Genomic DNA, 10,794 nt, shown 5'->3' on the forward strand with positions numbered 1-10,794 from the left:
AAAAAAAAAAAAAAAAAAAAAAAAAGATAAAAAGCTTTTGCAAAGCAAAGGAAAGTCAACAAAACCAAAAGACAACCGACAGAATGGGAGAAGATATTTGCAAATGACATATCAGATAAAGGGCTAGTATCCAAAATCTATAAAGAACTTATCAAACTCAACACCCAAAGAACAAAGAATCCAATCAATAAATGGGCTGAAGACATGAACAGACATTTTTCCAAAGAAGACATCCAAATGGCCAAGAGACACATGAAAAAGTGCTCAACGTCGCTCGGCATCGGGGAAATCCAAATCAAAACCTCAATGAGATTCCACCTCACACCAGTCAGAATGGCTAAAATTAACAAGTCAGGAAACAACAGATGTTGGCGAGGATGCAGAGAAAGGGGAACCCTCCTACACTGTTGGTGGGAATGCAAGCTGGTGCATCCACTCTGGAAAACAGTATAGAGGTTCTTCAAAAAGTTAAAAAAAATATAGAGCTACCCTACGACCCAGCAATTGCGCTACTGGGTATTTACACCAAAGATACAAATGTAGTGATCCGAAGGGGAACCTGCACCCCTATGTTTATAGTAGCAATGTCCACAATAGCCAAACTATGGAAAGAGCCTAGATGTCCATCAACAGATGAATGGATAAAGAAGATGTGGTATATATATACAATGGAATATTATGTAGCCATCAAAAAAATGAAATCTTGCCATTTGCAATGACACGGATGGAACTAGAGGGTATTATGCTAAATGAAATAAGTCAGAGAAAGACAATTATCATATGATCTGATATGAGGAATTTGAGAAACAAGACAGAGGATCATAGGGGAAGGGAGGGAAAAATGAAACAAGATGAAACCAGAGAGGGAGACAAACCATAAGAGACTCTTAATCTCAGGAAACAAACTGAGGGTTGCTGGAATGGAGGGGTGGGAGGGATGGGGTGGCTGAGTGATGGACATTGGGGAGGGTATGTGCTATGGTGAGCGCTGTGAATTGTATAAGACTGATGAATCACAGACCTGTACCCCTGAAACAAATAATACATTATATGTTAATTTAAAAAAAAGAATAAAAAAATAAAGAAAAAAAATAAAATGAGGGTATACACCATGAAGAAAGACAAAGGATCCAGGAGATAGTGGATCCAGAAGAGGAGAGAAGGAAGGGGATCCCCAGGTTGGAACTGAAGTGTCACATCCACAGCCCTCCCATCAGCTAAGGAGCAACTGAGCAAAACCAGAGAAAGGCAGAGAGCTCTCAGACAACTGGCTCCATGAAATGAAAAAGGCAGGAAAATTAACAGATGCCTGACATTATGGACCATAGAGAGAGAGAAAAAAAAAAAAAACCCTCTTAGCCTTCTTGTTCAAGAGATATGTATTTATAGTGTATGACATGGGTCAGCTGTGAATATTCATGTAATCATTATTATTGAAACAGGAAATAATGACAACCAAAGTTAGAATATACACATATTTTGAGAGAGGAAAGAGGGAAGTGTGTGAGTTAGGAACTAAAGATGGGAACAGGTAAAGTTATCGAACCCCGATATTCCGTCAAACATCAATCTGGATGTTTCTGTGATAGTGTTTTTAGTGGAGACTGACATTTAAATCGGTGGGCTTTGAAAATATGGAAAGAGCCCAGATGTCCATCGACAGATGAATGGATTAAGAAGAAGTGGTGTGTGTGTATATATATATACACATACTTATACACACACACACACACACACAATGGAATATTACTCAGTCATCAAAAAGAATGATATCTTGCTACTTTCAATGACGTGGATGGAACTAGAGGGTATTATGCTAAGCAAAATAAGTCAGAGAAAGACAATTATCATTTGATTTCACTCACATGTGGAATTTAAGAAACAAAACAGATGAACACAGAACAAGAGACTGACCCAGCATAAGCAGGAAGGAACTGAGCAGCCGGTTACAGCCCCTGCTGTGCCCTGGGCCTCCAGCCTCTTGGGCCACCTTGTAGACTTGGGATTTGCCAACCTCCATAATTGTGGGAGCCAGCTTGTGAAAATAACCCTTCATCTCTTCTCTCCCTCCCTCCCTCTCTCTCTCTCTCTCACACACACATATATATTTATATATATATGTATTTATATATTTGTAACATATAAATATAAATATATACTATATATGTATATAACTTATATATATTATTTATATATATTTATATAGAACACAGACATACACATTCAATTGGTTCAATTTCTCTGAAGACCCCAATACAGGTAGCCTCTAGAGAAAAGAAAAGGGTAGGGAGGGATGGAGTAGAGAACCACTTCTTTTTATATATACATACACCACACACACACACATATATATCCACACACAACACATATATATGTATACATATTTTAGAAACATTTGCATTTTTAAACTGTACCTGCACTATTTCTAAATAATAAAAATGTTAAAAAGTTAAGGGTAATCACTAGGTAAATAGCTAGAGAATGTAGAACTTTCAAACCAGTACAGACCATAGAAAACATACCATATAAAAACTGATTAGGTTCTGAGAAAAGGGGCAAATAAGGAGAAACATGGTAAAAGGAAAACCCAAAATAAGAAAGCAAGTATAAGCTTCCTCTAATAATTATATAAATATCAGTTGGGCTAAAATTCATAGAGGAAAAAAAAGACATCAAAAGGAACAACGAGACAGATGTAGTTCTGATAAACAGAACAATTCACCAACAACACATAACTGCCATCACTTGTATGGAACTAACAGCCAAACGTCAAAATACATCAAACAAACACTGACAAATCACAAGGGGAAACCAGGATTATCAAGACACTGAAGACATTAAACATTTTCAAAACACTAGTAAAGCAAACAAGATGTGAGAAAATATAAAAATTTACAAAGTTTGAGATAAACACTTAAACTCAATTTCAAATTATTTTCATACGCACAATTTTTGACAAAAATCTGACCACACTCTTTACCCCAGAGAGATTTCCATGAGTTTCAACACATGTATACAGCTTTCACAATCCATGCAGTGAATTTTAAAAAGCAGCCACAAAAGTTGGCCACCCTCCCTTGCTAGCCCCCCTTCCCGAAACCGTTCCTACATCTGTAAATATAAAAATATACTTTGGGAAAAAAAAAAAAGCGTAAGTGAAAGAAGAAATAAAAGTGTTAAAAATTATAAACTATTTGAAATTAAAAGAAAAATGCAGACTAGCAAAATCAGAGCAGCGTATTAAAGGCAGTCTAGGGATAAATTCTTAACCGTAAATCCACTTCTTAGAAAAATAGAAGTGTTTAATTCAAGAATGCAGATAAAGAAAATACAAAAAAATTTAAAAATAACATTTGTAATATATAAATTAATGCAAAGATGAGTAAAAATTAAATAATTAGAACTTAAAAAGTAAAAAATCACAATATAAATGAGGTCTTGAAAATATTAAAGTTTTGGTAGGTACCATCGAGAACAGATGGGAGAAGGACCACCTAAATAAAATCACAAACAGAATAAGGATATAACTAGGGATACAAGTAAAACTGTTACAATTATAATAGCATGAAACACTTTAGATGAATTTGAACAGATCAAGTGTACTATTTTAATAAAAATATTAATTTCTAATAATGGCCTGAGAACAATTAGAAAATGAACAGAGCAAAAATGAAAATGACAGTCAAAATGTAGTTATCATCCCTATTCAAGATAAACACATGAGATCAAACATTTAAGATATGCACATTCTTTCAGGTTTTATAAAAATAGTGGTATCTCCCCAACTCAAATCATGAGATCACGAGCCTCAAACACTTTGTCAAACCAGAAACAGGCCGTTAAAAATACAAACTTAAATACCAATGTCATGGGGGCAATTACTCAAAAAAAAATTTTTTTTAAAAGAATTCATAGTTAAAAAAAAAACAAAAACAAAAAACAACAGCATGTCCAGGTGGGGTTTAGATAAGGAACACTAGGATGATTCAACATTAAAAGAATCAAAATAATTTATCGTACTAACAAATGAAACAAAAACAATCATGATTTTAAAAGATGAGAAACATAAGACATGATATAAATCCAACACCCAGATGATCATAAACATTCTTACCAAGCTAAGACTAAAAAGCAATTCCCTTTACTTATGAGCATCTATCAGAAGTCTACAAACATCACTTCATGACGAAACGTTTGAGCATTCCAACTAAAGTCAGGAAAAAAATGAAACTATATACACATCAGCAAAGACAGAAGACAACATAGATGTGTTTGGTTTGCAACTCTCTTCTTCTCCTGACCTAAACTACAACTACGTTAAGCAATCACTACAAAAATGTGTAGCTGGACTTGTAATGTACAAAGATGTAATATAACAAAAATAGCACAAGGAGAGGTAAGGGAATAATCTACATTGGAGTGAAGTTCTTGCTTCTATGTGTATTAAGTTGGTATTAATAAGAACAATGTTTTTTTTTTAAGGGGAAAAAAAATGTAATCCTCTTCAGGGCAGCCACTAAGAAACTGGCTCAAAAAAATCCAGGAAGGAAAAAGCACTAGGCATACTAGGAAATACCTGTTTAGCAGAAAAGGCAGCATGATGGAAGACCAGAGGAAAGAGAAATGCATGACAGATAGAAAACCAACAGTAAAATGGGAGATGTAGCTCCTAGCTGGGCAGTAACTGCAGTAAACACAAATAAGCTAAACAATCTAATCAGAGGCTGAGATTGGTAGAATGAATTAGAAAATATAATCCAACTATACAGCATCTACAAAGACAGACTATAGATTCAAAGACACAAAGAGGGTAAAATTAAAAAGATGGAATAAGATACACCAGGCAAACAGTAACCAAAAAGTATGTGGAATGGCTATATTAATATGAGACAAAATTAATTTTAAGACCAAAATTGTTACAAAAGTAGGACATTTTATAAAGTGATAAAAGTTCAATCCATCAGGAAGAAATGACAATTATCAATTGTACACATACCTAACAAAAGAGCCTCAAAATACATGAAGCAAAAACTGACAGATTTGAAGGGAAAAATACACAATTCAATAATAACGACTGGAGCCTTTAATATTCTGTATTCAATAATGGATAAAACAATGACGCATAAGATCAACACAGAAGTAGGTATGAAGAACACTATGAAGCAGTTAGAGCAGATATCCTTAGAACATTCCACCCAAACTGTCAACATATACATTCCTGTCCAGTCCACAAGGAACATTCTTCAGGATAGACCATTTGTTAGACCATTAAGAAGCCTCAATAAATTTAGGGGTACTGAAACCAAACAAATTATGTTCCCTGACAACACTGGAATTAGAAATCACTAACAGAAGGAAATTTTGGAAATTCACAAATATGTGGATATTAACACACTTCTAAATAATTACCATATCAAAGAAGAAATTTAAATAAATAGAAAGTACTTTAAGATGAATAAAAATGAAAACATATCCCCAAATTTATGGAATAGAGCAAAAGCAGTGCTTAGAGACTTATGGGTGTAAATGTGTATATTAAAAGAGAAGTTCTCAAGTCATTAACCCAAGAATCACCTTAAAAACTTATAAAAAGAGCAGGGGGGAGGAGCAAGATGAAGGAGGAGTAGGACACCTAAATTTCGTCTGGTCCCAGGAATTCAGCTGGATAGGGATCAAACCCTGAACACCTATGAACTCAACAGGAGATCGAAGAAAAGAAGAGCAACAACTCTCTCATCAGAAAAGCGACCACTTTCTGGAAGGTAGGACGTGCGGAGAAGTGAATCCGAGGCGATATTCGGGAGGATGGATGGCGGGGGAGGGGCCTCCGTCGGCCGCTTCTGGCAAGTGACAGAACCGCGGAGCACAAAATCGGAACTTTTAAAAGTCTGCTCCGCTGAGGGACGTCACTCTGGGGGCTAACTGGGGGGTGGAACCCTCTGGGACAGTGTGGTCTCAGGACCCTCGGGGTCACAGAAAGACCGGGGGTGCCTGAGTGTGGCAGAGCTCCCAGGGAAGGGAGCAGGGAAGCCGGCTTCAGAGGCGGAGCCCAGGCGCGGGCTCTCAGCTCGGGGTGGCCATAAACCGTGATCCGCGGCACAGTCGGGCCACTGCTCCTCCAGCAGGGACCCAACAAGCGGCAGACCCGGGGAGACTCACCTTCCTCCCCTGGGAGGAGCCGCGCGGGAGTGCACCGCAGGGATCTGCTGGGTTTGGAGACTCCACCCGGGGTCGGGTGCCAGAGATAGAAACGCGCGGTCACAGGCCGGGTGAGCACGGAGTGCGGCCGGAGACCGGGGAGACGGGAGTGACTGAGGGCTTTTCTCTGGGGGCTCACTGAGGAGCGGGGCCCCGAGTTCTCGGCTCCTCCGGGGCGGATATTGGGAGGCCGCCATTTTCACTCGGCCTCCAAAGCTGCACGGAAAGCTTGCAGGGAACAAAAGCTCCCGAGAGCAAACCCGAGCAGATTACTTAGCCTGGACCGGCAAGGGTGGGGCAATTCCGCCTCCAGCAGAGACATTTGGAAACCACGGCAACAGGCCCCTCCCCCAGAAGATCAGCGAGAACAGCCAGCCAAGACCAAGTTTACCCATCAAAGAGAACGGCAGAACTCCAGCGCTAGGGGAATACTGCACATAGAATCCATGGCTTTTTTACCATGATTCTGTAGTCTTTCAAAGTTAATTTTTTTTAACTTTTTTTTTTTTTGAATTTTTCTTTTTCCCTATTTCAACCAACATCTTATCAATCCCTTTTATAAAAAATCTCTTATTTTTCATTTTTAGAGTCATAGTCAATCTCTTCATAGTAGTTAACCTTATTTTTGGTATATATATATATGTTGTTCTCTCTTTAAAATTTTGGGATACAGTTTCTTCTAACAGACCAAAATATACCCTAAATCTCTAGTGTATGGCTTTGTTCTAGTCTCCTGCCTGATCACATTTTTTTTAATCCCCTTTCTTTTTTCAACCAACTTATCAATTCCTTTTATAAAATCTTTTATAACTTTCATCTTTACATACCATCCCTTCATTGTATTTACCCTTATTTTTGTACATATATAAGCTTTTCTTTCTTTAAAATTTTGGGAGGCACTTCCTTCTAACAGACCAAAATGCACCCAAAATCTAGTGTGTGGCAATGATCTATGCACCAGCCTGATCATATTTGATCATACTGGGTTTTTTTGTTTTTTTGTTTGTTTTTATCTTTTTTTCTTTTTTATTTCTTTCCCTTTCTTCTCCCCCGATTTCAGGTCTCTTCTGATTTGTTTAGTGCATATTTTCTGGGGATGTTGTCACCCTGTTAGCACTTTCTTCTCTCATTCATCTATTCTCCTCTGGACAAAATGACAAGACAGAAAAAATCACCTCAACAAAAAGAACAAGAGGCAGTACTGACTGCCAGGGACCTAATCAATACGGACATTAGTAAGATGTTGGAACTAGAGTTCAGAATGATGATTTTTAAAGATACTAGCTGGGCTTGAAAAAAGCATGGAAGATATTAGAGAAATCCTTTCTGGAGAAATAAAAGAACTAAAATCTAACCAAGTCGAAATCAAAAAGGCTAGTAATGAGGTACAATCAAAAATGGAGGTTCTAACTGCTAGGATAAATGAGTCAGAAGAGAGAATTAGTGATATAGAAGACCAAATGATGGAAAATAAAGAAGCTGAGAAAAAGATAAACAACTACTGGATCACGAGGGCAGAATTCCAGAGATAAGCGATACCATAAGACAAAACAATATTAGAATAATTGGGATCCTGAAAGAAGAAGAAAGAGAGAGAGGGGCAGAAGGTATATTGGAGCAAATTATAGCAGAGAACTTCCCTAATTTGGGGAAGGAAACAGGCATCAAAATCCAGGAGGCAGAGAGAAACCCCCTCAAAATAATAAAAATAGGTCAACACCCCAACATCTAATAGTAAAACTTACAAGTCTCAGAGGCAAAGAGAAAATCCGGAAAGCAGCTTGGGAGAAGAGATCTGTAAACTACAATGGTAGAAACATTAGATTGGCAACAGACCTATCCACAGAGACCTGGCAGGCCAGAAAGGACTGGCAGGATATATTCAGAGCACTAAAGGAGAAAAATATGCAACCAAGAATACTATATCCAGCTAGGCTGTCATTGAAAATAGAAGGAGAGATAAAAAGCTTCCAGGACAAACAAAAACTACAGGAATTTGCAAACACAAAACCAGCCCTACAAGAAATATTGAAAGGGGTCCTCTAAGCAAAGACAGAGCCTAAAAGCAACATAGATCAGAAAGGAACACAGACAATATACAGTAACAGTCACCTTACAGGCAATACAATGGCACTAAATTCCTATCTTTCAATAGTTACCCTGAATGTAAATGGGCTAAATGCCACAATCAAAAGACACAGGCTATCAGACTGGATTAAAAAACAAGACCCATCGATATGCTGTCTGCAAGAGACTCATTTTAGACCCAAAGACACCCCCAGATTGAAAGTGAGGGGGTGGAAAACCATTTACCATGCTAATGGACACCAAAAGAAAGCTGGGGTGGCAATCCTTATATATCAGACAAATTAGATTTTAAACCAAAGACTGTAATAAGAGATGAGGAAGGACACTATATCCTACCTAAAGGGTCTATCCAACAAGAAGATCTAACAATTGTAAATATCTATGCCCCTAACATGGGAGCAGCCAATTATATAAGCCAATTAATAACAAAAGCAACGAAACACATCGACAACAATACAATAATAGGGGGGGACTTTAACACCCCCCTCACTGAAATGGACAGATCCATCTAAACAGAAGATCAACAAGGAAATAAAGACTTTAAATGACACACTGGACCAAATGGACTTCACAGATATATTCAGAACACTCCATCCCAAAGCAACGGAATACACATTCTTCTCTAGTGCCCATGGAACATTCTCCAGAATCAATCACATCCTAGGTCACAAATCAGGTCTCAACTGGTACCAAAAGATTGGGATCATTCCCTGCCTATTTTCAGACCACAATGCTTTGAAACTAGAACTCAATCACAAGAGGAAAGTCAGAAAGGAGTCAAATACATGGAGATTAAAGAGCATCCTACTAAAGAATGAACGGGTCAACCAGGAAATTAAAGAAGAATTTAAAAAATTCATGGAAACAAATGAAAATACAACTGTTCAAAATCTTTGGGATGCAGCAAAGGCAGTCCTAAGAGGAAAGTATATAGCACTACAAGCCTTTCTCAAGAAACAAGAAAGGTCTCAAGTACACAACCTAACCCTACACCTAAAGGAGCTGGAGAAAGAACAGCAAATAAAGCCTAAACCCAGCAGGAGAAGAGAAATCATAAAGATCAGAGCAGAAATCAATGAAATAGAAACCAAAGAACAGTAGAACAGATCAACAAACTAGGAACTGGTTCTTTGAAAGAATTAACAAGATGGATAAACCCCTGGCCAGACTTATCAAAAAGAAAAGAGAAATGACCCAAATCAACAAAATCATGAATGAAAGAGGAGAGATCACAACCAACACCAAAGAAATACCAACAATTGTAAGAACATATTATGAGCAACTCTATGCCAGCAAATTAGATAACCTGGAAGAAATGGATGCATTCCTAGAGATGTGTCAACTACCAAAACTGAACCAGGAAGAAATAGAAAACCTGAACAGACCTATAACCACTAAGGAGATTGAAGCAGTCATCAAAAATCTCCCAAAAAACAAAAGCCCAGGGCCAGATGGCTTCCCAGGGGAATTCTACCAAACATTCAAAGAAGAATTAATACCTATTCTTCTGAAACTGTTCCAAAAAAAATACAAATGGAAGGAAAACTTCCAAACTCATTTTATGAGGCCACCATTACCTTGGTCCCAAAACCAGACAAAGACCCCATCAAAAAGGAGAATTACAGACCAATCTCCTTTATGAACATGGATGCAAAAATTCTCACCAAAATACTAGCCAATAGGATCCAACAGTACATTAACATGATTATTCACCACGACCAAGTGGGATTTATCCCTGGGCTGCAAGGTGGTTCAACATCCACAAACCAATCAATGTGATACATTAATAAAAGAACAAGAACCATATGATCCTCTCAATAGATGCAGAAAAATCATTTGACAAAGTACAGCCTCCTTTCTTGATCAAAACTCTTCAGAGTATAGGGATAGAGGGTACATACCTCAATATCATAAAAGCCATCTATGAAAAACCCACAGCGAATATCATTCTCAATGGGGAAAAACTGAGAGGTTCCCCCCTAAGGTCAGAAACACAGCAGGGATGTCCGCTATCACCACTGCTATTCAACATAGTATTAGAAGTCCTAACCACAGCAATCGGACAACAAAAAGAAATCAAAGGCATCCAAATTGGCAAAAAGAAGTCAAACTCTCACTCTTTGCAGATGATATGATACTTTATGTGGAAAACCCAAAAGACTCCACCCCAAAACTGCTAGAACTCATACAGGAATTCAGTCAAGTGGCAGGATATAAAGTCAATGCACAGAAATCAGTGGCATTCTTATACACCAACAAGAAGACAGAAGAAAGAGAAATTAAGGAGTCTATCGCATTTACAATTGCACCCAAAACCATAAGATACCTAGGAATAAATCTAACCAAAGAGGCAAAGGATCTGTACTCAGAAAACTATAAAATACTCATGAAAGAAATTGAGGAAGACACAAAGAAATGGAAAAAACGTTCCATGCTCATGGATTGGAAGAACAAATATTGTGAAGATGTCAATGCTACCTAGAGCAATCTACACATTCAATGCAATCC

Source organism: Neomonachus schauinslandi, chromosome 6 (genome assembly GCF_002201575.2).
Source record: "Neomonachus schauinslandi chromosome 6, ASM220157v2, whole genome shotgun sequence".
NCBI classification, from domain to species: Eukaryota; Metazoa; Chordata; class Mammalia; order Carnivora; family Phocidae; genus Neomonachus; species Neomonachus schauinslandi.